Source organism: Peromyscus eremicus, unplaced genomic scaffold, assembly GCF_949786415.1.
Source record: "Peromyscus eremicus unplaced genomic scaffold, PerEre_H2_v1 PerEre#2#unplaced_1603, whole genome shotgun sequence".
NCBI lineage: Eukaryota > Metazoa > Chordata > Mammalia > Rodentia > Cricetidae > Peromyscus > Peromyscus eremicus.
In genome coordinates this window covers 36233-50163 of record NW_026735838.1, presented here as the reverse complement: position 1 = coordinate 50163, position 13931 = coordinate 36233, and the positions used below count along the sequence as shown (strand labels likewise).

At 37.1% G+C, this 13931-nt stretch overlaps 1 long non-coding RNA gene across 1 annotated transcript; it reads left to right on the top strand.

The window, feature by feature from the left end:
• Positions 1-7304: 7304 nt before the first annotated feature.
• Positions 7305-8522, top strand: LOC131902050 (uncharacterized). The gene is made up of 3 exons (XR_009376986.1): positions 7305-7439; positions 7633-7693; positions 8494-8522. It is a non-coding gene; the product is annotated as an uncharacterized LOC131902050 (long non-coding RNA).
• Positions 8523-13931: the final 5409 nt, after the last annotated feature.

Genomic DNA, 13931 nt, shown 5'->3' with positions numbered 1-13931 from the left:
TCTTTTTTCCTTTTTATTAAAATAGAAAAGGGGAAATATGGTGATATTTTATTTGTATTAAAATGTTATTTGTATGTTAATAAATAAAGTTGCCCGGGGGTCAGAGCTATTAGCAAGCCATAGGAAAGCAGGGCAGTGGTGGTGTATACTTGTAATCCCAGCACTTGGTATGCAGAGCTGGGTAAGTCTCTGTGTGTTCAGGGATACAGCCATTATTGGACACACATGCCTTTAATCTCAATACCAAGCAAGGAAAACCTGGAGGCCTATACAGACAGGCCGTGACGAGGCGGTCATGCGGTTGGGTTTACAACCAATGAGAAGGCAGAACAGGAACACTATATAAAGACATTAACACAGGGGTAGTGAGTTCGGAGAGGTAGGACCACTGCAGGAGGAAGGGTAAGGTTTTAGCTCTTAGCTCTGACCTCTTGGCTTTCTTCTTTGCATTGGTTCTGTGTCTTTTATTTAATAAGAAGGTTGGTTGCATCTACAGCCTACTTCCTTAAAATTGTGGTGTATACTGAAGACCAGCTGAGGTGTCCTGCCTCATGTACTGAATAACTACTGGGCTTTTCAAATTTCTATTGCTAGACAGCCATTGTTAGACTAGCTCTACCACAGCTTGTGAGACATTCGAATAAAACAACTTTCTACACACATGGAGAGATTGATTCTACCAGTCCTGTTTATTAATATTCTGATCCTGCCCCTTAGTGGCACACAGTGTCCTGACATAAAAGCTTAAGGGAAAATTCCACCCATTTCCCTCTCTCTTTCTCCCACTTTTCTCCCAGGAATTGTGCACACGCTTGGATTCCTCCGTCTCTTCCCTCCCTTTTTTCCTCTTTCTCTTCCCCTTCTCTCTTCCTCCACTAAATAGACCTCTTCACTCAGTGCTGTCTGAATGTCGTCTTTGTCTGTCACCAGCAGCAGGGCACCTTGGCTCTCTACCTGCCAGAGCCTTCTTTACACAATTCATAACACGGTTCATGTACAGAAGCTTGAATAATGCAGTGTTTTGTTTTGTTTTGTTTTTTCAACTGTCCTAGGAGTAAGATGTGCTGACTAATAACAGTGCTTGTAAACATATTCTTCTTAGCTCCATTATGCTTTAAATATTTAACTTTCCTTGAAGCCTACCCTTCATTATTATTCATTTGCCAACAGTGTACTCTGATTTTCAGGAATAAAACTCCTAAAGCAATGAAGCCATTTCTGATGGCAGAAAGACCTATTATCTTGTTTGTGATCCACTTCCTGCATTTCTTTCCTGGTTGTATGAAATCCCTGTGACAACTAGGTAAAAAGTGGGTTCAGTTCACCTGACCTCAACTTGAAGTCACAAAACAAACATCTCCATCTTTGTCTTTTAATCTCTGTTTAGTTGTTAATATTCTGGGCACCCTTCCACCTGTGGGACGTGTAATCACTCCACCCCACATAGTATGCTAGCCACACTGTGTCCAGGATGAAGAAGGGGAAGTGCCTACCAAGAGCAGAAAGATAGCAGGGTCTGCTCTTGGAACCAGGGGCAAGTGCTATTGAAATGTAAATGTTTAGAAAAGGTCTGGGTCTGTGGTGAAAGGCAGGATCAGGAACCATTGTGCTGTGACTTTAAGCACAGTGTAACTCTATGGTAGGTGCTCCTGTCACTCAGGCTTCACTAGCCAATCAGGCCCTCCAGGTGACCTGCCAGTCAGAAGTGGTGCAGGGTTCTTCCAGCTGCTAGATTCAAACTTGACTTTGAAGAGAAACTGGCAGCAGCAGGTTTGTGTTGTGTGCTGTGCTGGGTGTGCTGAGAGAGCTGAGCAGAGAACCTGGGTGAGCTGGAAAACCACAACATGGTGAGTGAGGTGCAGGATACAGAGTGGTGGATCCTTTTCAGATCTGGGTAGGAAACTTCAGCCAGAATCCCTGTCCTATGAGGTCCCATATGGTTCTTGAAATTCCTATCCCAGGGCAGGCCTCTGGATAACTTTGCTCTGTGGACCGAATCTGCTCTCAGAATTGAGAGTAGGGAGGTGTGTATAGAAACATGTTTGTAGTGAACTTCAACATGCTTTTGGTGCACTCTTTATAATCAGGCCTAGTCTGTGGAGTACCTTCTAGAGGTTCAGCACTTTGTGTTTAACTTTCATGTGTAAGATCCATTTATAGTTAAATTTGTGGAGGTTGTAAAAGGCATCTCATATGTTGGGTAGCACTCCACAACTAAGGTGTGAGAGATAAGAGTTGAAATGGTGATATAAAGGATTTACTCATTTTTAGAAGATAGTAAGTCTCACAAAATAGAATTTAACTGAGGGAGTAATGCCTGAAAAAAAAAAAAACTACCAGGCAGTGGTAGAATACATCTTAAATGCCAGAACTCGGGAAGCAGAGCCAGGCAGATCTCGGTGAGGTTTAGACCAGCCTGGTCTACATAGAGAAGTCCAGGACAGGCACGAAAACTACATGGAGAAACCCTGTCTTTAAAACAAAACACTCAAAGATAAGAGTATTATAGCCAGGCCTGTTAGAGTTTAGGACAGTAGGATACACATTTGTTTACCAGGAGTTTCCAGACATTTGGGTGCAAACGATTACAAAGGAGCTACCCTGATTTAAACAAGCCACTAGGGCTAACACTATATCAAAGAATGGGACTCTAACTAGTTGCTCATTGAGGCATTACAGGGTCATAACCAACCTTAAGTCCTGGCATGCCATAAAGTTCCAGTTTTCTTCTTTAGAAAATCCTAGTTCTTCCAGCCAGCCAGACACCAGGTGACAACTATTTAAAAAGTAAAACACAAGCAGTTCAGTGGTGGTGCATGACTTTGCCCAGCACTCACTCAAGAGGCAGAGTCAAGTTCATCGCTGTGAGTTTGGGGACAGCCTGGTCTGCAGAGTTATGTCCAGGACAGGCTCCAAAGCTACACAGTGAAAACCTGTCTCAATGGAAAAAAAAGAAAGAAAGAAAAGTAGAACACTTACATTTCTTTAGGCCCTCAGGCAGGGATTAGGAAAATTCTTGGGAGAGCTAGTAACAGCCTGGGGACTGGGTCTTGGGAGCTTTCCCTAAAGGCATAACATATTGACAATAAAACAGAGCTCCTTCCCTAAAACCAGGAATATGCTTTGAAGAGCAGGCAATGGCCTTGAATCAGGGCCTTTGTGGTGGGGTTGCTTCAGATCCCAAGAATCCAACTCTTTCACCAAATATGGCTATAGTTATCCATCCACAGATCACTGTTGGCTTAGTAAGTAATATGCTTGAGATAACATTTTTCCCCTTGTGCAGCATGGTTTGATTAGCCTCCTCTCTGAGTCTGTCCTGTTGTATGATACTTTCTGCTGACTTACTAGAAGTTCCCCATTTCCTTCCATTTTGCCCCTAGAAGTAGTACAAAGGTGCTATTCTTGTTAAGAAACATAGTTGACATGAGACATACCTTGTGCAAGACCTCCGCACCCCAGCTTTTATATTTTCTACCTTATATTTTGCTTTTTTTCTCATCTCTTCTGATCTTCACCTCAGGACCCTGTCACTGAAGAATGTCCTGCTGTTTCACATCACTGGGGTACTTAAGTAATAATTTTGGAAATGTCTATACTGTGTAAGTTTCTCATATGTACAAGGGGGTAGACTTGCAGTCTTCTGTCCCTATTTAAGTTGTTCAATTTGCAACCTGGAGCCCGAACCCGTATGTCACAAGGTTGATAGAATATGTGGAATGCAAAATTTAATCACAGCAGGATAAAAGCAAGTTAGAACAAAAAATGGAACACCAAAGGTGATTTTGTTGGTAGGTAGAACCTGAGAATGTTGTCTTTTGAAAGAATGTGGATGATATCAGGACTTTAGGGGGCAAAAATCATAGAAAGTTTCACAGAGAACTTTACTGACCTGACTTGATGACCAGGAAGATACAAATGTTAAGAATAATAGCAGAAAATGGAGATTGAGAGTATAGAATTTCAGTAGGAAATAGACTCAATAAAAATTAAGAAGCCAGGCAGTGATGGCCCATGCCTTTAATCACAGTGCTTGGGAGGCAGAGGCAGGTGGATCTCTGTGAGTTTGAGGCCAGCCTGGGCTACAGAGTGAGTTCCAGGATATGCTCAGAAGCTACATAGAGAAACCCTGTCTAAAACAAACAAACAAACAAAAAAACCCTCATAAATTATTAAGCCTGGCTGTGGTATTGCACACCTTTAATCTCAGCACTTATGAGGCAGAACCAGGTGGATCTCTGTGAGTTTGAGGTCAGCCTGGGCTACCTGGTGAGCTCCAAGAAAGGCACAAAGCTACACAGAGAAACCCTGTGTCCAAAAAACCAATAAATAAATAAATAAATAAATAAATAAAATAAGCTAGAGGCATTTTTGTATGATATTTTTACTACAAAATTTTATTTGGCTTTAATTCATGGAAGGATTAAACAAGGTAATTCCTACTCCTAGAAAGCAACTTTATACAAAACCTGCTGCACCTGTGGTCCAAGCATGTCAGTGTCCATCTGAATTAAGAAGTCAAACTTTGCAGGATCACCCATCATCTACTGGTCCTGGAAACAAGAAAGAATCAATATTTAACATCATGGATTCTTAGTCTGGGGGTTCAGTTCAGCACTGTTGCAGAATTCTATGTTTAAGAGTCAGAAACCCAGTGAGGAGACTGTGAGAGTCCATCACATGAAGTTGTGAGGATGAAGCCTGGTGTTGCTGGTTTTTGTTTTTTAACTCTTTACTCTTTTGGGGGCCTGCCACTCAGCTCTCAAATAAATCCCACACAGGGAGGCTTATTCTTTATCAGTGCCTGGCCTTAGTTTGGCTTGTATGTAGGCAGCTTTTCCTTACTAAAGTTCTCTCATGTACCTTACACCTCTGGGCTTTTATCTTTCTCTATTTTGTATATCTTTCTTTACTTTTTACTTCATGGTTTGCTGTGTAGCAGGGTGGCTACCCCCTGGTGTCCTCTCTTTTTCTTGCTCCTTCCTTTTTTTTTTCAGTTTTCTCTTCCAATTTGTTCTCTCTGCCAGACAGTCCTGCCTAACCTTTTCTGCCAAGCTACTGGCTGTTAGACCAGTTGGTATTTTACACAGGCAAATTATCACTGCCTCACAGAGTTAAACATATGTAACATAAAAGAATGCAAGTTACTTTTGTATCTTAAAATAATTGTTCCACAGAATAGACAAATATAACACATCTTAAAATAATATTTTGCAACAGCCTGGATTACATTTTGTGACCACATGATGTTGGCATACCTAAGGTATGGGACATCTCCCATGGAGCACTAGCTGCATATATGGAGATGAAGTAAAGAGAGAATTATATGAGAAGTTGCATCAATAGGGCCATCTGAGCCTGTTCATAATGAATCCTCATGCATCTGAGATAGAGATAGAGAATTTGATGTCTGTCCTGCTCTATTTCAGTATTGTCTTTGCCTAATCTTCCCTTGATATGTCTCCATTTCTCTATGTTATATTTTAAATGGTGTTCTGTGCCATTGTATTTTGGAAAGTTATAATCCATTTTCTGATTTCACAAATGTCACCATCAAGAGACCATCTTATATGTCAGGAGAGGCTTTGAACATTTGAAATTGTGTAGGGGATGTTGCAAACTATGAGGATCATTGAAGTGACTAAATGCATTTTCTTCCTAGATGATCATGAGCCTATAAGTACCTGGTTTAGAACATCTTTGATTGAATGAAAATCCTCTCAGACACAATGATAATATGTGAACATGTGTCTCTCCTTGGTGACTTTCTTTTGATTGCATCTTTAGTAGGAGGAGCCTTTTGGAAGAAAATTTTTCACTAGTTGTGTGATATGCATCTCTATAGCCTCAACTGATTTCCTGTTGTTTGTGTGTACTGAGTTGTGGTTGAAAATAATCAGCCAGCATCTTTGTATTGTCATGCCTTCACCACCATTAGAGATTCTATCTCTATATCACATAAGGTAGAGTAGAAGCAATTGCTATTTAGTGCTAAGGCAGTTTGTTAACCTGGTCTTTTAATATTGTTGATATTTTTTTAATATAAGAATTGTCTGTGTAGCCCTGAGTGTCCTGAAAGGAGTTCTGTAACCAGGCTGGCCTGGAACTCACAAATCTCCCTGATTCTGGCTCCCAAGTCCACAGATTAATGTGGGTGAACATTCCTGGTTGTTTTGTTTTTATATTATTGAATGATGGGCCTATGATGTAGGTTTTTGTAAATGCCAAGCATATGTTGTTGTACTGAGCTAGACATATAACTTGAATTTTAAAATTTGACACACGTTATCATTCTATTTCTCTATGTGGCATGTATCCATGACATTAACATTCTTGAGCCTTCTGAGTCATTGCATTGCAGGTGCATGAACTTTCTCCTGTCTGTTACATTTATTTTGATTTTGAAATGAGTATGAGTATTTATCTGAATGCATGGATATGTACCATGTGGGTACCTGATCCTCACAGTGATCAAAAGATGGTCTCAGTAACCCTGAACTTGGAATAATGGATAGATATGTTTCCTCATATTAGTACTGGCAATTGAGCCCACCTATATGCAAGACCAGCAAGAGCTCTTTACTAGCTTGCCATCTCTCTCGCATAATCTGTATTGATTATTTATGGTCAACATTTATGTGGCTAAAGCTTTCATCTTTCCCTTTATAACTATTTAAACATGCACTACTTTTTAGTAAATTTTTACTTATGTTATAGTTTGAATTGTGGCACTTCAGCATTCTTGAGAAATACAGAACTAAAGTAAATGCATAACTCTTTGTAGGAACGTCAGTAAAAACTTCTTAGTTCTTTCTTTCTTGTTCTGCTGACTTTTGCTTGGGAGACAGGGTCTTAACATGTACTACAGGCTTTCCTAGACCTGATTGCATAGACTAGGCTGGGATTTAACTCAGACACAGACATACCTGCCTCTGTCTTCTGAGTCCTGCTGTTAAAGGCATGAGTCAATACACCCAGATTGTCCATCTTATTTTTCTTTATATTTAGTAATTGTTGATACAATTTCTATTGTGTGTACTCTGTACTGTTGATCTGTTTACTTCTCTCTATATATTTGTTAATAAGCATTTCTCTTGCAAGGTGATATCCCATTCAAAGGGTACAGAAATGACAGAAGTGATCCTCCTATTCAGCTTCCTTCAAAAGGGACTTGTTGATTACATATAATTTGTATGTCATGAAATAAGTGTGGAGAGCATCAGAATTATATGACTATACTCTCAAAGAAGTATACATTTACAATGTTGTAAGTATTATGGTTTCTCTTGTACATGTGTATGGGATATTTTAGAATGCAGTGACCTATGATGATGTGCATGTCGACTTCACTTGGGAAGAGTGGACTTTACTGGATCCTTCCCAGAAGAATCTCTACAAAGATGTGATGCTGGAAACCTACAGGAACCTCACTATTATAGGTAAGATAGATTTTTCTTCACATATTAAAATGAGAGGACAACTGTTCTTAGGATTTGGATACTTCTGTGTAATTTGATTGAGAAAGAATATTAGGTGAATAAATCAGTAATATTCTAAGTTTCATTGAAGATAGTAACATAAATTTTGGACAGTTTTAAAGAAAATAACCTATTTTCTGGTACTTTGTCTTAGGATACAATTGGGAAGACCATAATACTGAAGAGCATCTTCAAAGTTCTAGAGGAGATGAAAGGTAATTTTCTTGTGCAAGTTGATACAAATGTGCCTCTCAAGAAATTAAAATGTATCCTGGAAGGTTTAACCAAAAGCAACAGTGTAAATAATCACAGATTAAAGGATAGCAATGATTATTAAATTTTCAGAAAACCATATATCTCTACTTTATGTTATTGAAATAAATTTACAAGGCATTCTTAAAAAAAAAGACAAGGGAACAATGCCTTAGCAGATCTCTCGATTTGAATCATAGCACCATGGGAAATATGCTATAGAACTGGCAATTAATTCATTTCATACTACTCATATTATAAAATTACACATAGTGAAGAGGTGATAATTATATTTTAAAGCTTTTTAATAAGCAAATAGTGAATAGTAATGGTAATGTAGTTTGTAAACTTGTTGTGACTGTGCTGCTAAGAGAGGGAGCAGTTAGAGTCAGGAGTCTACTGTCAGTTATTGTGAAGAAACCTTAATGACTATACCACCGTATAGGAAAATTTATTAATGCAATGCAGATGTTGAAGCTCTGTCACTTTCCAGTTTTCTTCAAATATATGAATTACCTCATATATAAAAATATTCGGTATATGTGACTCATGTATTAAAGGATCTTACCAACACAAGTATCTTCACAGATGCAAACCAACTCTTAATAAAGTGGAATAAGATGAGTGTGAACAATGATAAAACCTTAATATCACGTTCTTCTTTACAACTGAACCAAATTGTAAAATTAATTCATACAGATATAAAGATTAAACAGTGTATTAGATGTGATAATGTTTTTTACATATCCCATAATTTTTGCAGTCATGAACAAAATCAAACTGGAAAGAAACATATTATATACACTCAATGTGTTAAAGATCTTTCATATCCCAGTACTCTTCAAATGTATGAAAAAGAACATACTGGAGAGAAACCCTATGAATATAATCAATGTGGTAAAGCTTTTGAATTTTCAAAACTATCTTCAAGAACATAAAAGAAAGCATACTGGAGAGAAACCCTATGAAGGAAATCACTGTGGTAAAGCCTTTTCTTGTCAAAGTAGTCTTCAAATGCATAAAAAAACTCATTTTGGAGAGAAACCCTGTGAATGTAATCCGTGTAGTAAAGCCTTTACACAATTCAGTAGTCTTCAAAAGCATACAAGAACTCATTCTGGAGAAAAACCCTATCAATGTAATTTATGTGGTAAAGCCTTTGCACAATTCAGGTATCTTCAAAGGCATACAAGAACACATACTGGAGAGAAACCTTATGAATGTAAAGAATGTGGTAAAGCCTTTGCATATCATAGTCATCTTCAGAGGCATAAAAGAACACATACTGGAGAGAAACCCTATGAATGTAATCAGTGTGGTAAAGCCTTTGCAAGTCATAACCATCTTAATACACATAAAAGAACACATACTGGAGAGAAACCATATGTTTGCAATCAGTGTGGTAAGGCCTTTGCCCTTCACAGTCATCTTCAAAGGCATAAAAGGCCACCTCCTGGAGATAAACCATATGAATGTAATCAATGTGGTAAAACCTTTGCATGTCACAAAGTTTTTCAAACACATAAAAGAAAAACATACTGGAGAGAACCACTATGAATGTGATCAGTGTGGTAAAGCCTTTGGACGTCAAAGTCATCTTAAAGAACATAAAAGAAAGCATACTGGAGAGAAACCCTATGAATGTAATCACTGTGGTAAAGCCTTTTCATGGCACAGTATTTTTCAAATGCATAAAAAAACACATACTGGAGAGAAACCCTATGAATGTATTCAGTGTGGTAAAGCCTTTGTAAGTCACAATCGTCTTCAAATGCATAAAAGAACACATACTGGAGAGAAACCCTATGAATGTAATCAGTGTGGTAAAGCCTTTGCATTTCATCGTAATCTTCAAATGCATAAAAGAACACATACTGGAGAGAAGCCCTATGAATGTAAAGAATGTGGTAAAGCCTTTGCATATCACAGTCATCTTCAAATGCATAAAATAACACATACTGGAGAGAAACCCTATGAATGTAATCAGTGTGGTAAAACCTTTGCACATCACAGATATCTTCAAAGGCATAAAAGAACACATACTAGAGACAAACTCTATTAATGTAATTAGTGTGGTAAAGCCTTGGCATGTCATTACAATCTGCAAATACATAAAAGAACACATACTGGCGAGAAAACATATGAATGTAAATAGTGTGGTAGAACCTCTGCACAACTCAATTGTCTTCAATATGAAATTTCAATATGCACCTATATGAAAAAGTTATGGAGGCCATCTGCTTATAAAGTATTTGTTAAGCCTTTAGGCAACACACATATAATCAGTTACAGAAGAGTATGTTTTAAATAGAAAAGTATTTGACAGTGTCAAAAAATGTTCAGGCATTATGGTGTCTGCTTTTATATTGTTTACAGCAAAACATTCATGGAAAGTTTTATGAATTTATGAAGCCTTTTGTATAGGGTAAATGAGGCAGCCACTTAAACAAACACTGACCCTGAAAATAGGGCCAGTGAATGACACACCTTTTGGCCCTGAAATCAGAGTGAAAAACATCCTGACATTAAAATCAGAGTCAAAGAAACACACTTTGTTCCTGAATCCAGAACCAGTTATAACAAATTGAGTTGTAGCTGAGAATAAACGGACATCTCTGTTAGAAATTCTAATAAAGCACAACAGAAAATGAATTGACAGCTCTGCTGAGAAACTCCCTCAGGGGAGTGGAGAATAGCAGCAATGGACATCTCTCATGGAAAACTCTCTTAGCAGTGTGGAGCTGAGTTCAACTGTAAGGACTCCCTGTTGGAGATGAGCAGGATTAATACCTTTTGCATGGAGACTATTTTCCACTGAAGCACAGCATCAGGTGTAGTCTGACTTTTCAATATTCAGGTTACCTTTTCCCTCACAACAGGAGATATCCAGGATATCTTCCCTTCATAGCTCTAGTTAATGGCTGACTTCTGACAGTTAGGGTATCTTTCCTTTCAGAAGTGTAAAAAAATTGCACTATTTTTTTTTTATTTTTCAAGACAGCATTTCTCTATGTAGATTTGGAACTTGAACTACAGATTTAAATGATAATGTAAGCATTTTAGATATTGTCCTTCTCTTAAATTTCATTTAATAACTAATTCAGGTATAAAAATTTATGTATTTGTATTATTTTTCTTTCTGTTGTGATATAATGTCCAGATTAACTTATAAACCAGTATAATTTGGCCATTAGTTTCAACGGGATACAGTATTAGCATGAAAGTGTATGACAATAATTGTCAGACATGGCAGCTAAAGCAGGAGGCTATGAACTCACTTCCTTAAACTGCAGCCTGAAGCAGAGAACGGGAATTGGAAATGATGTGTGGATATAATTTCTTAAAGCCTAACCACACTCACATGTTTACTCCAGCAGGGCAGCATTTTCTAAAAAAATTGAACTGTTACCACCAGCTTAGAAGGATTGATTTCTTTGGCTTCAAGCCTACATGCTAGATTTCTGTTACATAGGCCGATTCATGATAAAGAAAACTTTGAAAGCCGTTAGATGCTTCAACACCTGTTATAGTAATTAATGCTTACAAGAGAAAAAAAATCCCTTCATTTAAAATTGTTTCTTTAAACAGTTGTTGTACCTGTAATTATGTGATGTGTCTGTGTTTGTTTGAGTATGCGATCATGTGAACTGGTTCCTGAAAATGTTAGATCATTGGATCTTGGAGATGAATGACAGGAAGTTTTCAAAAATCAGACCTTAGTCCTGGGAATGAACATTTCTTAACTGTCCAGTCCTATCTCTAGTGCTGTCAATTTTTTAAAGTCTATTTATTTCTTTTTGAAGTGTGGAAATGAGGACAAACTCATACAAGAGAAAAACCCTATGCATGTAAACAATTTGGTAAAGATGTCACAGTTTTCTTCAGCTTCAAGAAAAAAAAAGTCATGTTTCATTTATTTTTCATCACACAGTTGAAGGAAATAAATTAGTTACCATGTTCACTTAGGGCTAATGGTGGAGATCACAAATGCATTGTGATTTCTATCTTGAAACTTTTGAGGTAGATATTAATTGTGCAATATGTGTGACAAATACATTTAGTGATGTTTATTTTGTTGCCTTTATATTTCTCCTATGCCTTTTGTTCATTTTCTATTGCACTTTTCTTAGTGATAGGTATTTTTCTGCTGTAATGTATAGAATGGTATACCCATAGTCTAAGTGGTCCACTGTTTATTTAATATCAAGCAGTGTGTGATCATACTTTTCAAGTAAGGTTGTCTGTAAAATGGTGGTGGGTTTTTGTTGTTGGCTTTGTTTTTCATATGTTCACAAATTCCCTTGAGATATGTGCTTGTAATTCTGTTTGGCTTGAATGTGAGTAATGATTCAGGGATACATTTGAACTCATGATCCTTATGTGTCCACCTTCTGAGTACAAGTCCAAAGCTAGATGATGTACTCTCATCATGTATGCTTTTTTCTACCCAATTTAACAATGTTAATGTTAAAATGCTTAATGGAAGAGAATATAAGAAACATTAAATACCTCATTTGTGTAATCAAAGCAGTATTTTCATCCATCTGATAAAGATGTAATAAAGTAGGATAATCAGCAATCCACCATGCACCTCATACCATAGCTTGTTATATTATATATGAATATTTATGTAATTTGATGTTTCATGATTGTCCCATCCACATGAGTTAACCATTTGGCATTTCATCTTCAAGTACTTCCTTCATGAGAATTATCCAGAGATGCCAGGTAATGTAATATCACTAAGATTTCTATTGTACAAACCATTTAATGGCGTGTGAAATGATTATGGGTCATAGGCTCATGGCAGATATGTGAAGACCAGAAGACAACTTTGTGGTCCTCTTAATAGGGTGATCATAGTCTAGTTTCCAGCACTGTACATCAAAGACTTTACCAATGAGCCATCTCACAGGTGCTTAAATAAGATTTGTAGAAATACTTCAACATTAAATTATTATCATATTTTCAGATTGTCAACTTAATTTCATAGAGGGATAGAAGAACAAAGAACAATTTGAATAATAAATCTTCTTTGCATATTAAAGTATTTTTGCGACCATATATTTTTCAAAATTTACCACGGAGACTAAGCATTTGTTTATAACATTATCTCAGAACCACAATTGAATGCCAGAGGACTGTCTCAATTTGTAAAACTGTTTCTGCTAAGCCTGAGGACGTGAGTTCTACCTCTGGGTGATCCATACTACTCCTAGAACTTTTTTTTCTTATTTCTATACTTGGGCATTGATATATGCACACTCCTACATCAGGACATATATAAATTATTTTTAAACCTGAATAAGTGTCATTGAGGTCATTTGCAACTAAATGGCTCCATAAGTTTCATCACTAGATCTCACATAGGGGAAGTAGATAAAAGACAAATGTAAGTTGTCCTCTCAGGGCTACATACATTTCCTCACACAGGTGTAGACACACAAATGCAGTTCAAACATTTTTAAGTAGATGAAAATACCAGTAAAGAAAATAACCCAATTATTGAGAACATATAAAATGATTTGCCCATTTAAATTATAGAATTTAAAAAATAATTCTGTTCTTCAAAACATTTATTGTTCCTTTTTAAATTTGTATTATTCTTTCACTTTCTGATTCCATTGTAGGTCACTTAGAAACCCGTATTTCTGGACTTAGAGGTGCATGGATGTAATTCTAGCCCAGGGAGAATATGTTGGGCCAATCTCTGTGAGTTTGAGGCCAGCTTGGTCCCCACGGTAAATTCAAGGGCAGCCTATTTGGACACATCTTGTCTCAAAAAAATTCCAAAAGAAAAAGCATATCTCAAATTATGGGATTTTTGATAATATAATCTGGCTGGACTGTGACAGGTTTCAACAAAAGCTTTCATTATCTTTACTCACATCAAGAGAAATGTGTTAACAATGAATAAAATATCACCATAATATACATTTTGAACATAATTAGATAAATAAAAAATTCTCACCTGATAAAGGTATAATGTACAAGGTATACATACTGAACACAAGGAATCAGATAAATCAAACAAAAATTCTAACCTGATAAAGTTCTTATATCAAAAATATACATATTGAACACAAGAAATCCATGTGTTCAAGGATACAGCCAAGCATGGTGACTCACGCCTTTAATCCCAGAAAGTGAGCCTTTAATCCCAGGGAGTGATGGCAGATAGCACAAAGGTATATAAGGCAT